The sequence below is a fragment of the Arachis hypogaea genome, chromosome 6 (assembly GCF_003086295.3).
Source record: "Arachis hypogaea cultivar Tifrunner chromosome 6, arahy.Tifrunner.gnm2.J5K5, whole genome shotgun sequence".
NCBI classification, from domain to species: domain Eukaryota; kingdom Viridiplantae; phylum Streptophyta; class Magnoliopsida; order Fabales; family Fabaceae; genus Arachis; species Arachis hypogaea.
The window spans coordinates 43,353,152-43,372,777 of record NC_092041.1 but is presented as its reverse complement, the minus strand read 5'-3'; the positions used below and the strand labels follow the sequence as shown (position 1 = coordinate 43,372,777).

At 37.3% G+C, this 19,626-nt stretch overlaps 1 pseudogene; it reads left to right on the top strand.

Annotated features, from left to right (window-relative positions):
* The first annotated feature begins 1,105 nt into the window (after nt 1-1,105).
* On the top strand, nt 1,106-4,990 carry LOC112805540 (probable LL-diaminopimelate aminotransferase, chloroplastic; annotated as a pseudogene).
* The last annotated feature ends 14,636 nt before the right edge of the window (nt 4,991-19,626 follow it).

The window sequence follows — 19,626 nt, the reverse complement described above, 5'->3', positions numbered from 1 at the left end:
ATTTTAAAAGCGTCAATACTCTGTATATATCTTTCACTATTTTTTTAACTTTCTAATTTTTTTAAAACAGGATTTCACTATTTCACTGTGGTTTCCGATGAGATGAGAAGAGGCGAAGAACAGAGAAAGTAACGCAGCAACCTTCACCATGCTACAGTTTGTCGTTCATCGTCTCACCATTCACCATCGCGGTTTGCATTCGCTGTTCATTGTCGCGGTTCGCCATCGCCGTCCTTGCATCGTCCGGTGACTTTTTCTTCTTTTCTAACCTCAATACTTGACATTGATAGCGAGTATTCAATTGTTCTTCTATTATAATTTTTACCCCTGCAATTTCTTTGTTGTTGCTTCATGTTTGTTGTGCTGAAATTGTTGCAATTGTTAGTTCTTAGTACTCTATTTTGTTGTAATTTATCGTAATGATTATATCCTCATGTTCATATTTGCTATTTTTATTTGAATTCTCTTATTTATTTTTTTGCACTCAACATGTTCGATAAAATGCTTCAACTAGATTTCTTTGAATGCTGTATTTCTTGTTTCTTCTTTTGATTTCTTTGATTTTTTGTGCTTTGATGATATCATGAACGGGTTAGTGATCTTCTTGAATGATGCAAATTGCTACAATAGAGATGGAAAAGCTAATTTGCTGAACTTATTGTTTACTGGTGGTTAATCACGAGATATAATTTATTTATCTAGAAACTGTTGACACTTATCTTGATTGTTGCAATTATGGCACTTAAGATTATCTATCTAGAAATACTAATAAAGATTTGTAAAATATATAGTATTTGTAAAATATATAGTTCTTTAATATTTTTGCTGGAACTGGAAAAAATCAACCTGGGTTTCCTGTTCAAGTGACTGACCTTTTTTTTTTGGTTTTCCCAAACGGTATCCCCTAACCCGACAGGTTAAGGACTAATCCATCGCAGATATGAGCTCCATTTAAGGGTCTGCTGCTGGCCAATGAGTTGCTGCATGCACGGTTCGAACTCCCGACACTTGCTTAAGCGGACGAGTGAGCTGACCACTCGACCAACTCAAGTTGGTAACTGACCTTTGTAGCTATTCTCTGTAAATAATGCCACTTTTAATTAATATGCAGGCCTATGTAGACTCGAGTGTAATTATGGGCCAGACTGGCTACTACCAGAAGGATGTTGAGAAGTTTGCAAACATCAAATACATGTGATGTAACCCAGAAAATGGTTTTTTCCCTGATTTGTCTTCTATTTCCCGACCAGATATCATCTTTTTTTGCTCGCCAAACAACCCTACCGGTGCTACGGCAACAAGAGAGCAATTGACCCAACTTGTTAAGTTTGCTAAGGACAATGGGTCTATAATAAGTTTGCAATGTACATCTCTGGTGACAATCCACGCTCGATCTTTGAAATTCCCGGAGCCAAAGAGGTCAGTCTGTATTATGATTTGATGTTTAAAAATCTGTCCTTATCTTCATTCTTAACTGCAGTTATGATACTTAAGAGTGCATGGCTTATAATAAAATGCAGATAATGTCAATTATTTGGAAACAAGTTCCATGCCTTTTGCATTTGGTTATTGTAATAGGCGTTTCCTTCCTTGAAAGTTTCTTGTTTATTGCATGACTCATGAGAAGTTGTAGCTTAGATCTAATGAATATTTTGTCTGAACAAAGTTATATCATCAGGAAAGTTGTTCAACATTAGTATAACATTTTGTTAAAAGTTGCCAAAAGTTTGTAATTCAACTATGAAACTGCTTTTTACATTTGACGAATACTGTTGATTTCTGTTGGATATCTGTGTGTATGACTGAGTGGTTATGGCAAATTACAGGTTGCCCTTGAGGTTTCGTCATTTAGCAAGTTTGCCGGGTTCACTGGAGTTTGACTGGGTTGGACTGTGATTCCGAAGCAGTTGTTGTTTTCTGATGGATTTCCTGTTGCCAAGGACTTCAATTGAATTGTATGTACTTGCTTCAATGGTGCATCAAATATTTCCCAGGCTGGTGGTCTGGCTTGCCTTTCACCAGATGGCCTTAAGGTCAGTTATTTAGTTTATTAGTTGTTTAACTAATCCATTCAATACACCATGGAAGGTATCCTCTCTTGCTCTGCCCTTTCTCCTTCCACACCCTAGAAAAAGGGTCCAAGAATTTATGATCCGAGAGTTTGTCGTCGCTCATGCACGATTACATGCTTTCTTAATCATTTAAAAAAAGCTACAAAAGTGACTTGCTGCGTTTGAATGCAGGCTATGCAAGACGTTATTGGATTCTACAAAGAGAACACTTAACATAATATTTAACAATGCAGGCTATGCGGTATCAGAGTCAGGAAGAATGACATGCTTTAATTGCATTGTGTTCCTGTTTCATTGCTTATGTCATTGATTTCAAATAAAGGGTCTTGTTGCAGTGTTTTCTATTGTGTTGTGGTTTATGTGTGCTTGTCTTTGTGGATTTGATAATTTAAATAGTCATTGTTAGGAACTCCCTTGTCAAGCAGAAAAGTGTCCTTGTTTTGTTAGGTTAACAGTGAAACAACACTGTTTCTTTGATTGAATCCATCTTTGCACGTCGTAGAGGCATCAATAACAGAGCTTAGCTTCACATTAGAATCAGCATAACGCTTAGCCTTGTAATTTTTAATGGGTTCTTTAATAATTGCGATGGCATCAGAATAAACTTGAAGACAATCATCTAAGCTTCTTTAAAACCATAGAGCAGGTTGGTTTCTTCAGGATATCTCGAACCATAAAGGGCAAACGCACTCCACCAGCATGTAAAGAGGTACAGTTGTTTAAGGCTTTCAGAGTTCAGACTAAACTATTTAATTTGCTGCTTCTTTTTTAAATTTCTTGCTGACAGCGCCGGCTAGAAATTCAAAATACTTGGTTAATAATTAAGATTATTAGAAATTTCTATTAGTCAACGCTTTAATTTTGAGCACTATCTTTGATTCTAATTTCATTAGTCAACGCTTGTATATGAGTTTTATGTAGGAGTGATTCTAATTTCTGCGGTATATTAGTCAACGCTTGTATATGCCTTATATGCCTCCAATACTAGAGAATATACCTGGTTGCATTACTTACATACAAGCATATATGATTGTGATGTTTGGTTCCCCAACTTCTTTCCTATGCGGCACTGAGTAAATGGGTTCCTTCATTGTGCACTTTGCACTGCATGATGATTGATGATTCACTTGAAGCTTTCATAAAAGGGTTTTTGGTTTGACTAATCTATATTCCTGTTCATCCTGCATGTTGAAGAAAACTACGTGCTTTTACTATTCCTAGGCTAGGATGTTTTCATCTCTGATGATATGATTTTCATTTACACTTTTGCATTTGTCATATTATTGTTTAATCTATAATGCTTGTCAATTATTAAGTTGAGACTTGTTTCTATATTCTTATTCCTCATTTGTTATCTTCTTTGCTCTGAGTAGAACAGGAGTACAGGGGAGCTCAGCTTCTTAACTTCTTTGATGAATTCTGCAGGTTCAATGGGTAAGCCAGTATATCATTTTGGAAATTTTCTTTATAGTTTGTTTTTGTTTGCAATTAATGTTTATGTTTATATATGTTGCAGTTAGAGTATTCATAAGCCTCCAAGAAAATGCACCAAAAAGCGGTATCCTTGCTTCCTTTATTTTTTTCCCCACTAATCAATTTTCCAGTCATTATTATTGTTACTTTCATCAAAGCCATTTTTATACTGTTCATGTTTTTTTATGATCTTAAGTCTATATTAATATCTTTGTTAAGCTCTGGATGAAATTAAAAGTGAAGTCCAAAAGGTACCAAATAAATTAAAACCCTATCTCGCATTGTAAATGTTTATTATTGATTTACAGCTAGCTAGATATATTGCTATGATGCATGGTTGAATCAAAGGACGGAAGGTTAATGGTTATCTACACATATTTTCTATATGCCCTCCAATGCTTTGACAAGACAACTAGTTGATTTCATTAGATTTGCTATTCATTTGACAGTGACAAAATTGATTACTCCTTCAATTCTATTGGGTAATTTTATATGCCTAAGTGGTATGGTAAAGGTTTTGTGATACGTGGACTAATTAAAATTATTTGAGAAGATGCATGCATGATAGATATATATAGAAACGTTGAAACATTTCTAAACTTAAACTTTGCTATTATATTATAATTTTTGGATTTTTCTTGATTGTTTTATAGTGTTATATAAAATTATATGTAGGGATGACAATGAAAGAAGTTAGAGTAGATTTTTATTGTATCTGATTCTATCTATTCTATTTAATATATATAAAATTTGTTTTATTTTTATTTATGGATAGTAAAAATTTACACTCTAATGTACTTCAGTTTTATAATTTTAATTTTAAAATTTAACAAATAAAATTAAATTTTAAAATTTATATAATCATGATTACTCTCAATTAAATATAAACTAAAAATAAGTCATACAATATTAAACTACCCACAAAAAAAATTGAGAAATTAGAGAGATTGGTAAGGGAGGCAAGAGGAAAATCGTTGGATAAGGAGTTGCCATAAGCTCACTATAGCCTTCAAGTGAGTTTCACTTGTTTCGGTTATTGTTTAGTTTTATCTTAAGTTAAAGAACCAAGTTTTAAGTTTGTATATTTTTGTGTTTCAGTTATTATAATATTATTTTGTTCATCTAGAATATTGTTTATTGATGCGTGATTTGTCTTATTTGGGTCTTTAGGGGGATCACAAGAAATTGTTGAAGAGGACAAGAGAGAGTTTCTTGTGTTGAAGAGTTGCTTGTGAAGCAATTGCTGAAGTTGAATACTATTGAGGTTGAAGGAGAAGCGAAGTTGCGGAAAAAAGTTGAGGATTAAATTACAAGTACAATTGTTAGCTTTAGCTTTACATGTTTGGATTAATTTAGAATTTTTTAAATTTATATTTTATGGATTATGACTATGTAAAACTTGTTAAATTCAACTTTTGAAATATATTGTTGCTATTTTTGTAAAATTTGTGGGATTGAGTTTAAATTTGTTGAAATCTAATGCCATTTATTATTTTGTTGGTAGACACAAATTATTATTTAAAATAGAAATATTTTTTGCAATATTTAATAAAAAAAGCTTTGATGTTGGAGAGATTATGACAGTTTAAAATTGTTACTAAATATAGGAAAAAATTATCACAGAAATAAGTAACTTAGTGACGGTTTTAGATCGAAAAATTGTCACAAAATATTATGACAGTTTAAATAGTTACTAAATATATCTAAAAACAGTCATAAGAACTAGTATCTTAGTGACGGTTTCAAATAGTCATAAAATATAAGAAAAAAATGTCATAGAATTTAGTAATTTAACGACAGTTTCAAAACGTCGCGAAATACAGTATAAAAAAACACCTTTACATGTGTTGCAAATTAGTGACAGTTTTATGCTTTAAAAACCGTCACAAATAATTTAGCGACACTCCTTACCAACGGTGGTCCAAAACCGTCACTATGTCAGCTGGCGACGCTCAAATCTGCGACGCTTTTTTTAACCGTCGCTTTTTTTAACCGTCGCAAAACCATTTAGTGACAGTTAAAATCGTCACCAAGCATTAAAAAAAAAATGTCACCAAAATGCTATTTTGTTGTAGTGTTTAAGCTATGACCTCTTCAGTTACAGGTTCAATGTTACTTTAATTTATGTTTCTCTTCCATTCTTAGATACTCTAATGCTTTTATTTGATTTATGTTGCCAAATTGGCTTATGAACTTTTTATGTTAGGATTTTCTTAATTAATGCAATTTGAGGTATTTTCAGATATATGATTTTTATTTAGCTTTCTACATTCTTGGCTTTGGTTGATTAATTGGTAACTCTTGAGTTGTCAAACTCATTGTGATTGATAATTGATATCTTTGCTGATTGATTTAGATTCCTATAACTCTAGTCTTTCCTTAGGAGTTGACTAGGACTTTAGGTGTTAATTTAATTTAACTACTTGACTTAGTGGGAGCAAAAATATAATTCTCATCACCATTGATAAGGATAACTAGGATAGGCATTCTAATTTTAATACCTTGCCAAGAGTTTTCTTAATTATTAATTTATTTCTCTTGCTATTTAAATTACTTATTCTCTATTTCAAAAACCCAAAAATATATCTTTTTCCATAACTAATAATAAGTCATACTTCCCTGCAATTCCTTGAGAAGACGACCCGAGGTTTGAATACTTCGGTTTATAAATTTTGTTGGGTTTGTTACTTGTGACAATCAAACGTTTGTACGAAAGAATTTTCTGTTGGTTTAGAAGCTATACTTACAACGCGATTATATTTGTGAATTTCTTTACCGATAGAAAATCCGATCGTCAAAATGGCGTCGTTGCCGGGGAATTGCAAACGTGTGCCTTATTATTGGTTATTGTAAATATTTTTCAAAAATAAAAAAAATTCAGATTTTTATTTTAAAATTTTTTATCTTATCTTTGTTTTTAAAAAATTATATCTTTTTCAAAATCTTATCTTATCTTTTTCAAAAATCATATCTTTTTCAAAATCTTATCTTATCTTTTTTTTTCAAAAATCATATCTTTTTCAGAATATTTTCTTTTTGCTAGTTTTTGTTCTTATTTTCTCTTACTACTATAAACTCTCACCCCTTTGGCTATGAGTCTGGTTACAATTATGTTTCAGGAATATGAGATTATAATGACAATTTGCATCAAGGATGGGACAATCAAAGATGGCAAGAGCCACAAGGACTTGATCAACCCTCATGGCAACAACCACCTCCAATAGACTATCAACAACCATTCTGTGATGCATATCAAGGCAAAGGCTATGGTGAGCACTCTTTTGATTATCAACAACCACCACCATATGCCTATGAACCCCTGGTGCACGAAATTATAAATCACACTTTTCACAATTCGTACCACTAACCAGCAAGTGCACTGGGTCGTCCAAGTAATACCTTACGTGAGTAAGGGTCGATCCCACAGAGATTGTTGGCTTGAAGCAAGCTATAGTTATCTTGTAACTCTTAGTCAGGATATCAATTATAATTATCAGTTTTGATTGGTAGTAAATAAAAAGCATGGATTAAATAATACTTATTATGCAGTAATGGAGAATATATTGGAGTTTTACAGATGCTTTGTCTTTTGAATCTCTGCTTCCCCCTGTATTCATCTTCACGCACACAAGGTTCCTCCTATGGCAAGCTATGTGTTGGTGGATCACCGTTGTCAATGGCTACCATCCGTTCTCTCAGTGAAAATGGTCTAGGTGCGCTGTCACCGCACGACTAATCATCTGTCGGTAATCACTTATGCTAGAATAGGATCCATTGATCCTTTTGCGTTTGTCACTACGCCCATCCCTTGTGAGTTTGAAGCTCGTCACAATCATTCAATCCCTGAATCCTACTCGGAATACCACAGACAAGGTTTAGACTTTCCAGATTCTCAAGAATGCTGCCAATGGATTCTAGCTTATACCACGAAGATTCTGATTAAGGAATCCAAGAGATACTCATTCAATCGAAGGTAGAACGGAGGTGGTTGTCAGGCACGCGTTCATAGATTGAGAATGGTGATGAGTGTCACGGATCATCACATTCATCATATTGAAGTGCGAATGAATATCTTAGATAGAAACAAGCGTGTTTGAATGGAAAATAGAAATAATTGCATTAATTCATCGAGACGCTGCAGAGCTCCTTACCTCCAACAATGGAGTTTAGAGACTCATGCCGTCAAAGAGTACAAAGTTCAGATCTAAAATGTCATGAGGTACAAAATAAATCTCTAAAAATTGTTTAAATACTATAAACTAATAACCTAGGTTTACAGAAAATGAGTAAACTAAGATAGATAGTGCAAAAATCTACTTCTGGGACCCACTTGGTGTGTGCTGGGGCTGAGACTTTACAGAATCCAACAGCATCAGCAGTCCTTTTTCAGCCTGAATCAGATTTTTGCTCAGCTCCCTTAATTTCAGCCAAAAAATACCTGAAATCACAGAAAAACACACAAACTCATAGTAAAGTCTAGAATTATGAATTTTGCCTAAAAACTAACAAAAATATACTAAAAACTAACTAAAACATACTAAAAGCTACATGAAATTACCCCCAAAAAGCGTTTAAAATATCCGCTCATCACAACACCAAACTTAAACTGTTGCTTGTCCCCAAGCAACTAGATAAATAAAATAGGATAAAAAGAAATCAAGAAGCAATAATATCTTAGAGTTTTAAGTGAAGCTCAGATTCTAATTAGATGAGCGGGACTAGTAGCTATTTGCTTCCGAACAGTTTTGGCATCTCACTTTATCCTTTGAATTTCAGAATGATTGGCATCCATAGGAACTCAGAATTCAGATAGTATTTTTGATTCTCCTAGTTTAGTATGTTGATTCTTGAACACAGCTACTTTATGAGTCTTGGCCGTAGCCCTAAGCACTTTGTTTTCTAGTATTACCACCGGATACATAAATGCCACAAACACATAACTGGGTGAACCTTTTCAGATTATGACTTAGCTTTGCTAAAGTCCCCAATTAGAGGTATCCAGAGTTCTTAAGCACAATCTTTTGCTTTAGATCACGACTTTAACCACTTAGTCTCAAGCTTTTTACTTGGACCTTCATGACACAAGCACATGGTTAGGGACAGCTTGATTTAGCCGCTTAGGCCAGGATTTTATTCCTTTAGGCCCTCATATCCATTGATTCTCAAAACCTTGGATCCTTTTTGCCCTTGCCTTTTGGTTTAAAAAGCTATTGACTTTTTCTACTGCTACTTCTTTTTTTTTTTACTGCTTTTTCTTGCTTCAAGAATCAATTTCATGATTTTTCAGATCATCAATAACATTTCTCTTGTTCATCATTCTTTCAAGAGCCAACAATTTTAACATTCATAAAATTTAATATAAAAAATATACACGGTTCAGGCATTCATTCAGAAGACAAAAAGTATTGCCACCACATATAAATAAGAATTTTTCTTATTAAAAACTCGAAAAAAATATTGCCTCTTTATTCTAAAAATCTGCTATTTTATTCATGTTTGATGATGATGAGAAAAATAAATTATAGCTTAATTAGAGATAAAATCAAAATAGAGATACTAATTACTACTACTCATATATAACTTCTAAGGTAAATTCCTGATAAGAACAATTATCACAGAGTTAAGGCTAAGATTAGGACTCAACAACCTTTATTTTGGGAGGTGGATGCTCCTTCAGTCTGTGGGTGCTTGGCCCTTCAAGAGATAGCTTCTGACGCTTCAGTTCCTTAAGTTCACGCCTTTGCTCTTCTTGTTCCCCAAGTAGTTTGCAAAGCATGCTACTTTGATTTTGCTGTTCTTCCTTTAGTTGGTCCATAGCTTCTTGCAACTTGGTGACAGATGCTTCAAGACGCTCCCAGTATTCAATTTGAGGGATTTTCGGGAGGAACTCCTGTGCTTTCCTCTTGATGGAGTCGTCCTGCACTTGTTGTCCTTCCATTGACTTTTTGGTGATTGGTTACTCAACTGAGATATACTCATTTACTCCCATCTTTACCCTAGCATCTTTACATAGCATAGAGATTAAGCTTGGATAAGCCAATTTGGCATATTTAGAGTTCTTGTTTGCAATTGTGTAAAGTTCACAAGAGATCAGCTGATGAACTTCCACTTCTTTTCCCAACATAATGCAATGGATCATTACTGCTCTTTTGATGGTGACTTCAGAGCGGTTGCTAGTGGGCAGTATAGAACGCCCAATGAAGTCCAGCCAGCCTCTGGCAACTGGTTTGAGATCTCCTCTCTTGAGTTGGTTTGGGACACCCTTTGTGTTGGTTGTCCACTTGGTTCCAGGGAGGCATATGTCCTCTAGAATCTCGTCCAAGCCCTTATTTGTTCTCATCATTCTTCTATTAAAGGAGTCTGGGTCATTTTTCAGTTAAGGCAGCTTGAAGATCTCTCTTATTTTGTCAGGCTGGAGGTGAACAATCTTCCCTCTGACTAGAGTTCGATAGTCATAGAAGGCGGTTCCAGCTATTCTCTGCCTGTCTGTTTGCCATAGATTAGAGTAGAATTCCTGAACCATGTTTCTTCCCACCTTTGTTTCAGGATTAGCTAGGATTTCCCAGCTCCTATTTCGAATTTGCTCTTGGATCTCCAGATATTCATCTTCTTTCAGATCGAATTTAACTTCCGGGATCACTGACCTTAGACCCATTATTTGTAGTAATGGTCTGAATGTTCTTTGGTTAAGAACTTCCCTTGATTCCAAAGTGGTTTTGGAATATTCTCTTTCTTGCCTCTTGGAGTGATTTGTTTTCCCTTAGGTGCCATGATCTTAGTGTGTATTGGTTTAGTGATCATGGATAAACAGACCAAACTTAGAGGTTTGCTTATCCTCAAGCAAAAGAAAGGAAAGGAGAGGGATAGAGGGAGAGCCAAGTTCGAATTGTGGAGGAGAAGAGGGAGCCGAACGTGGATTTAAAGGGAGGAGGTGGGTTTTCGAAAATTTTGAAGAAGATATGATAGAAGATATGATTTGTAAAAGATAAGTATGATAGAAAAAAGATGCACTTTAAAATTTTAAAGATATGAATAATATGAAAGATATTTGAAAAAGATAGATTTATTTTGAAAAACATATTGTGAAGATTTGAAAAAGATATTGATGAGTTGAAAAGATTTGAGAGGGAAAAGAGATAGATTTGTTTTGAAAAGGATTTGAAAAGAAGTTGAAGAGGATTTGAAAAAGATTTATTTTAGAATTAAGATACATTTGATATCTTTGAAAAAGGATTTGAAAAATTAGGATTTGTAATATGTTTATGCAAGAAATTATGGATGGAAACATGAAAATTTGAAAAAAATCAAGTTGGGAACAAAAACTTCCTCCCTTCCACAATCCTGGCGTTAAACGCCTAACTGCTGCATGTTTTGGGTGTTTAACGCCCAGTTGGTGCTTGGTCTGGGCGTTTAACGCCTAGCTGTTGCTTCTAGCTGGCGTTAAACGCCAGAAACTCCTTTATCACTGGGCGTTTTTCTGAACACCCAGGACGCTGTAAATCTGGCGTTAAACGCCCAGAAGCTGCTTCTTTCTGGTGTTTAACGCCTAGATGGCTATCTCTACTGGCGTTAAACGCCCAGTAGATGCTTCTTTTGGGCGTTTAACGCCCAAAACAGCTCTTACTGGTTTTTTCGCACCAATGAGCTTCTTTTTGCTATTTCATCCTCTAAATCCTTCTGTAACTCTGTGAACTCATGCAATTGCTATTTTACCTTGAAGATAATTAATATGAACCTGTAAAATTATTATGTAATTAACAAATAAGCTTTGTTAATGGCTGGGTTGCCTCCCAGCAAGCGCTTCTTTATTGTCTTTAGCTGGACTATTACTGAGCTTTAATCAAGTGTCAGTTTTGAGCATTCTTGCTCAAAATTTCTTTCAAGGTAATGTTTGACTCTCTGTCCATTAACAATGAACTTTTTGTCAGAATCATTATCCTGAAGCTCTACGTATCCATATGGTGACACACCTGTAATCACATATGGTCCTCTCCACCGGGATTTCAATTTCCCGGGGAATAATCTGAGCCTAGAATTAAACAGTAGAACTTTCTGCCCTGGCTCAAAGACTCTGGATGATAGCTTCTTATCATGCCATCTTTTTGCTTTCTTTTTGTAAATTTTTGCATTTTCGAAAGCATTGAGTCTGAATTCTTCTAGCTCATTTAACTGGAGCAATCATTTTTCTCCAGCTAACTTGGCATCAAGGTTCAGGAATCTAGTTGCCCAGTAGGCCTTGTGTTCCAGTTCCACTGGCAAGTGACAGGCTTTTCCATACACGAGCTAGTATGGAGAGGTCCCTATAGGAGTCTTGAATGCTGTTCTGTATGCCCACAGAGCATCATCCAAGCTTCTTGCCCAATCCCTTCTACGGTTGATCACAGTCCGTTCCAGGATTCTTTTAAGTTCTCTATTAGAGACTTCAGCTTGCCCATTTGTCTGTGGATGATATGGAGTTTCCACACTGTGGCTAACTCCATATCGAACCATAGCAGAGTAAAGCTGTTTATTGCAGAAATGAGCACCCCCATTACTTATTAGTACTTTAGGGACACCAAATCTGCTGAAGATGTGTTTCTGGAAGAATTTCAGCACTGTCTTAGTATCATTAGTGGGTGTTGCAATAGCCTCCACCCATTTGGATACATAATCCACTAACACCAGATTATAAGTGTTTGAGTATGATGGTTGGAAAGGCCTCATGAAGTCAATACCCCATACATCAAATAACTCAATCTCCAAGATCCCTTGTTGAGGCATGGCATAACCGTGAGGCAGATTGCTAGATCTTTGGCAATTATCACAATTACATACAAACTCTCGAGAGCCTTTATAGAGAGTAGGCCAGTAGAAGCCACATTGGAGGACTCTTGTGGATGTTCGCTCACTTCCAAAATGTCCTCCATACTGTGATCTATGGCAATGCCAGAGGATCTTCTGTGCTTCATCTTTAGGCACACATCTATGGATTACTCCGTCTGCACATCTCTTGAAGAGATATGGTTCATCCCAAAGATAGTACTTTGCATCCGAGATCAATTTCTTTGATTGTTGCCTACTATACTCTTTGGGTATGAATCTCACATCCTTGTAGTTTGCAATGTCTGCAAACCATGGCACTTCCTGGATGGCAAAGAGTTGCTCATCTGGAAAGTTTTCAGTGATCTCGGTAAGAGGGAAGGACGCCCCTTCTACTGGTTCTATTTGGGATAGGTGATCTGCTACTTGGTTCTCTGTCCCTTTTCTGTCTCTTATTTTCATATCAAACTCTTGCAGAAGCAACACCCATCTTATGAGTCTGGGTTTTGAATCCTGCTTTGTGAGTAGATATTTAAGAGCAGCATGGTCAGTTACACAATCACTTTTGATCCTACTAAATAAGATCTGAACTTGTCAATGGCGTAAACCACTGTAAGTAACTCTTTTTCTATGATTGTGTAGTTCTTCTGTGCGTCATTTAAAACATGACTGGCATAATAAATGATGTGCAGAAGCTTGTTATGCCTTTGTCCCAATACTGCACTAATGGCATGGTCACTGGCATCACACGTTAGTTCAAATGGTAATGTGTAGTCTGGTGCAGAGATGACTGGTGCTGTGAGCAGCTTAGCTTTCAGAGTGTCAAACGCCTGCAGACACTCCTTATCAAAGATGAATGGCGTGTCAGCAGCTAGCAGATTACTCAGAGGTTTTGCAATTTTTGAAAAATCTTTTATGAACCTTCTATAGAATCCTGCATGCCCCAGAAAGCTTCTGATTGCGTTAACATTGGCAGTGGTGGTAATTTTTCAATTACCTCTACCTTAGCTTGATCCACCTCTATTCCCTTGTTCAAAATTTTGTGTCCAAGGACAATTTCTTCAGTAACCATAAAGTGACATTTCTCCCAGTTCAAAACCAGGTTAGTCTCTTGGCACCTCTTTAGAACAAGTGCTAGATGGTCAAAACAGGAGCTAAATGAGTCTCCAAATACTGAAAAGTCATTTATGAAGACTTCCAGAAATTTTTTCACCATATCAGAGAAAATAGAGAGCATGCACCTTTGAAAGGTTGCAGGTACATTGCACAGACCAAATGGCATCCTTTTGTATGCAAATACTCCAGATGGACATGTGAATGCTATTTTTTCTTGATCTTGGGGATCTACTGCAATTTGATTATAACCTGAATATCCATCCAGAAAGCAGTAGTAATCATGACCTGCTAGTCTTTCTAGCATCTGGTCTATGAATGGTAAAGGAAAATCATCCTTTCTGGTAGTTGTATTGAGCCTTCTGTAATCAATACACATACGCCACCCTATAACTGTTCTTGTAGGAACCAGTTCATTTTTTTCATTATGAACCACTGTCATGCCACCCTTCTTAGAGATGACTTGGACAGGGCTTACCCAGGGGCTATCAGAAATAGGATAAATAATCCCAGCCTCTAGTAATTTAGTGACCTCCTTCTGCACCACCTCCTTCATGGCTGTATTCAGTCGCCTCTGTGGTTGAACCACTGGCTTAGCGTCATCCTCCAACAAGATCTTGTGCATGCATCTGGCTGGGCTAATGCCCTTAAGACCACTGATGGACCACCCAATAGCTGTCTTGTGTGTCCTCAGCACTTGAATTAGTGCTTCCTCTTCCTATGGCTCTAAGGTAGAGCTTATGATTACAGGAAAAGTGTCACCTTCTCCCAGAAATGCATATTTCAGGGATGGTGGTAATGGTTTGAGCTCGGGTTTAGGAGGTTTCTCCTCTTCTTGAGGGATTTTCAGAGGTTCTATTATTCTCTTTGGTTCCTCCAGATCAGGCTGAACATCTTTAAAGATATCCTCTAGCTCTGATTCGAGACTCTCAGTCATATTGACCTCTTTCACTAGAGAGTCAATAATATCAATGCTCATGCAGTCATTTGGGGGTGTCTGGATGCTGCATAGCTTTGACAACATTCAACTTAAACTCGTCCTCATTGACTCTCAGGGTTAATTCCCCTTTTTGAACGTCAATGATGGTTCGTCCAGTTGCTAGGAAAGGTCTTCCTAGAATGAGAGTTGCACTCTTGTGCTCCTCCATTTCCAGCACCACAAAGTCAGTGGGAAAGGCAAATGGCCCAACCTTGACAATCATGTCTTCAATGACGCTTGATGGGTATTTAATGGAGCCATCAGCAAGTTGGAGACATATCCGGGTTAGCTTGATTTCTTCCGTCAAACCAAGTTTTTTGATAGTGGATGCAGGTATTAGGTTGATACTTGCTCCAAGATCACATAGAGCTTTCTTGGTACAAGTACCCTCTAATGTGCATGGTATCATAAAGCTTCCGGGATCTTTAAGCTTCTCTGGTAAGCTTTTCAGAATGACTGCACTGCATTATTCAGTGAGGTAAACTTTTTCAGTTTCTCTCTAATCCTTCTTATGACTTAAGATCTCTTTCATGAACTTAGCATAAGAGGGTATTTGCTCAAGTGCCTCTGCAAACGGAATCTTTATTTCAAGAGTTATGAGATAGTCTGCAAAGCGGGCAAATTACTTATCCTGTTCTGCTTGGCGGAGTTTCTGAGGATAAGGCATTTTGACTTTGTATTCCTCAACCTTAGTTGTTGCAGGTTTATTTTCTACAGATGTGGTCGGAGAAGACTTTTTAGAGGGGTTGCTATCAGCACTTGTATGTGTCTGATCCCTCATTGGCATTTGAATGCCAGGGTTGGAAGCTGGAGTGGCGTTAGATGCCAACTCCTTACTTGTTTCTGGCATCTGAATGCCAGAACTGAGCTTCCTTTGGGCATTCAATGCCAATTCCTTACTTGTTTCTGGCGTTTGAACGCCAGAACTAAGCATGGGTTGGGTGTTTAACAAAAAATAATGAAAAGCATGCAATTGACACCAAACTTAAAATATGACACTAAACTCACAAAAAAACTCAAAATTAATAAAGAAATATAATATTTTTTTTTGAAAAATTTTTGAAAAGAAAATAAAAGACTCTGACCCAAAAGACAAAATTTTCCTAATCTAAGCAACAAGATTCACCGTCAGTTGTTCAAACTCAAACAATCCCCGGCAACGGCGCCAAAAACTTGGTGCACGAAATTGTAAATCACACTTTTTCAAAATTCGTACCACTAACCAGCAAGTACACTGGGTCGTCCAAGTAATACCTTACGTGAGTGGTGGACGAAATTGTGATCACTACAACTTCACACAACTAACCAGCAAGTGTACTGGGTCGTCCAAGTAATAAACCTTACGCGAGTAAGGGTCGATCCCACAGAGATTGTTGGTATGAAGCAAGCTATGGTCACCTTGTAAATCTTAGTCAGGCAAACTCAAATGGGTATGGGTGATATACGAATAAAACATAAAGATAAAGATAGAGATACTTATGCAATTCATTGGTGGGAATTTCAGATAAGCGTATGGAGATGCTTGGTCCCTTCCGTCTCTCTGCTTTCCTACTGTCTTCGTCCAATCCTTCTTACTCCTTTCCATGGCAAGCTGTATGCAAGGGTTTCACCGTTGTCAGTGGCTACCTCCCATCTTCTCAGTGGAAATGTTCAACGCACCCTATCACAGCACGGCTATCCAGCTGTCGGTTCTCGATCATGTCGGAATAGAATCCAGTGATTCTTTTGCATCTATCACTAACGCCCCACAATCGCGAGTTTGAAGCTCGTCACAGTCATTCAATCATTGAATCCTACTCAGAATACCACAGACAAGGTTTAGACCTTCCGGATTCTCTTGAATGCCGCCATCAGTTCTAGCTTATACCACGAAGATTCCGGTTAAAGAATCCAAGAGATGTCCACCCAATCTAAGGTAGAACGGAGGTGGTTGTCAGGCACGCGTTCATAGTTGAGAATGATGATGAGTGTCACGGATCATCACATTCATCAAGTTGAAGAACAGGTGATATCTTAGAACAAGAACAAGCGGAATTGAATAGAAGAACAATATTAATTGCATTAATACTCGAGGTACAGCAGAGCTCCACACCTTAATCTATGGTGTGTAGAAACTCCACCGTTGAAAATACATAAGAACAAGGTCTAGGCATGGCCGTGAGGCCAGCCCCCAAAACGTGATCAAAGATCCAAAGATCCAAGAATACAAAGATCTAAAGATACAAAGATGAAAATACAATAGTAAAAGGTCCTACTTATAGAGAACTAGTAGCCTAGGGTTTACAGAGATGAGTAAATGACATAAAAATCCACTTCCGGGCCCACTTGGTATGTGCTTGGGCTGAGCATTGAAGCATTTTCGTGTAGAGACTCTTCTTGGACTTAAACGCTAGCTTTTATGCCAGTTTGGGCGTTTAACTCCCATCCTTGTGCCAGTTCCGGCGTTTAACGCTGGGAATTCTGAGGGTGACTTTGAACGCCGGTTTGGGCCATCAAATCTTGGGCAAAGTATGGACTATCATATATTGCTGGAAAGCCCAGGATGTCTACTTTCCAACACCGTTAAGAGCGCACCAATTGGGCTTCTGTAGCTCTAGAAAATCCACTTCGAGTGCAGGGAGGTCAGAATCCAACAACATCTGCAGTCCTTTTTAACCTCTGAATCAGATTTTTGCTCAGGTCCCTCGATTTCAGCCAGAAAATACCTAAAATCATAGAAAAACACACAAACTCATAGTAAAGTCCAGAAAAGTAAATTTTAACTAAAAACTAATAAAAATATACTAAAAACTAACTAGATCATACTAAAAACATACTAAAAACAATGCCAAAAAGCGTACAAATTATCCGCTCATCACAACACCAAACTTAAATTGTTGCTTGTCCTCAAGCAACTGAAAATCAAATAAGATAAAAAGGAGAGAATATGCAATGAATTCTAAAAACATCTATGAAGATCAGTATTAATTAGATGAGCGGGACTTTTAGCTTTTTGCCTCTGAATAGTTTTGGCATCTCACTCTATCCTTTGAAATTCAGAATGATTGGCTTCTTTAGGAACTCAGAATCCAGATAGTGTCATTGATTCTCCTAGTTAAGTATGATGATTCTTGAACACAGCTACTTATTGAGTCTTGGCCGTGGCCCAAAGCACTCTGTCTTCCAGTATTACCACCGGATACATACATGCCACAGACACATAATTGGGTGAACCTTTTCAGATTGTGACTCAGCTTTGCTAGAGTCCCCAATTAGAGGTGTCCAGGGTTCTTAAGCACACTCTTTTTGCCTTGGATCACAACTTTATTTCTTTCTTTTTCTCTTTTTTTCGTTTTCTTTTCTCCTTTTTTTTTTCCGTTTTTCTTTCTCTCTTTTTTTTTTTGTATTCACTGCTTTTTCTTGCTTCAAGAATCATTTTTATGATTTTTCAGATCCTCAGTAACATGTCTCCTTTTTCATCATTCTTTCAAGAGCCAACATTCATGAACCACAAATTCAAAAGACATATGCACTGTTTAAGCATACATTCAGAAAACAAAAATATTGCCACCACATCAAAATAATTAAACTGTTATAAAATTCAAAATTCATGCAATTCTTCTCTTTTTCAATTAAGAACATTTTTCATTTAAGAGAGGTGATGGATTCATAGGACATTCATAACTTTAAGGCATAGACACTAAGACACTAAAGATCACAAGACACAAACATAGCTAAACATAAGCACTAAAATTTGAAAAACAGGAAAATAAAGAACAAGGCAATTAAATAACGGGTCCACCTTAGTGATGGCGGCTTGTTCTTCCTCTTGAAGATCCTATGGAGTGCTTGAGCTCCTCAATGTCTCTTCCTTGTCTTTGTTGCTCCTCTCTCATGATTCTTTGATCTTCTCTAATTTCATGGAGGAGAATGGAATGTTCTTGGTGCTCCACCCTTAGTTGTCCCATGTCGGAACTCAATTCTCCTAGGGAGGTGTTTAGTTGCTCCCAATAGTTTTGTGGAGGAAAGTGCATCCCTTGAGGCATCTCAGGGATTTGATGATGAGAGGGGTCTCTTGTTTGCTCCATCCTCTTCTTAGTAATGGGCTTGTCCTCATCAATGGGGATGTCTCCCTCTATGTCAACTCCAACTGAATAACAGAGGTGACAAATGAGATGAGGAAAGGCTAACCTTGCCAAGGTAGAGGACTTGTCCGCCACCTTATAAAGTTCTTGAGCTATAACCTCATGAACTTCTATTTCTTCTCCAACCATGATGCTATGAATCATGATAGCTCGGTCTATAGTAACTTCGAACCGGTTGCTAGTGGGAATGATTGAGCGTTGGATAAACTCCAACCATCCCCTAGCCACAGGCTTGAGGTCATGCCTTCTCAATTGAACCGGCTTCCCTCTTGAATCTCTCTTCCATTGGGCGCCCTCTTCACAAATGTCTATGAGGACTTGGTCCAACCTTTGATCAAAGTTGACCCTTCTAGTGTAAGGGTGTTCATCTCCTTGCATCATGGGCAAGTTGAATGCCAACCTTACATTTTCCGGACTAAAATCCAAGTATTTCCCACGAACCATTGTAAGCCAATTCTTTGGGTCCGGGTTCACACTTTGATCATGGTTCTTGGTGATCCATGCATTGGCATAGAACTCTTGAACCGTTAAGATTCCGACTTGTTGAATGGGGTTGGTAAGAACTTTCCAACCTCTCCTTCGGATCTCATGTCGGATCTCCGGATATTCACTCTTTTTGAGTTTGAAAGGGACCTCGGGGATCACCTTCTTCAAGGCCACAACTTCATAGAAGTGGTCTTGATGCACCCTTGAGATGAATCTCTCCATCTTCCATGACTCGGAGGTGGAAGCTTTTGCCTTCCCTTTCCTCTTTCTAGAGGTTTCTCCGGCCTTGGATGCCATAAATGGTTATGGAAAAACAAAAGGCAATGCTTTTACCACACCAAACTTAAAAGGTTTGCTCGACCTCGAGCAAAAGAAGAAAGAAGAGAGTAGAAGAAGAAGAAATAGAAGATATGGAGATGGCCTTGTGGTTCGGCCAAAGGGGGAAGAAGTAGTGTTTAGGTTGTGTGAAAATGAAGGAGTGAAGAAGGGTTTATATAGGAGTAGGGATAGGGGTAGGTTTCGGCTATGGGAGGGTGGGTTTGGGTGGGAAAGTGGTTTGAATTTGAATGGTGAGGTAGGT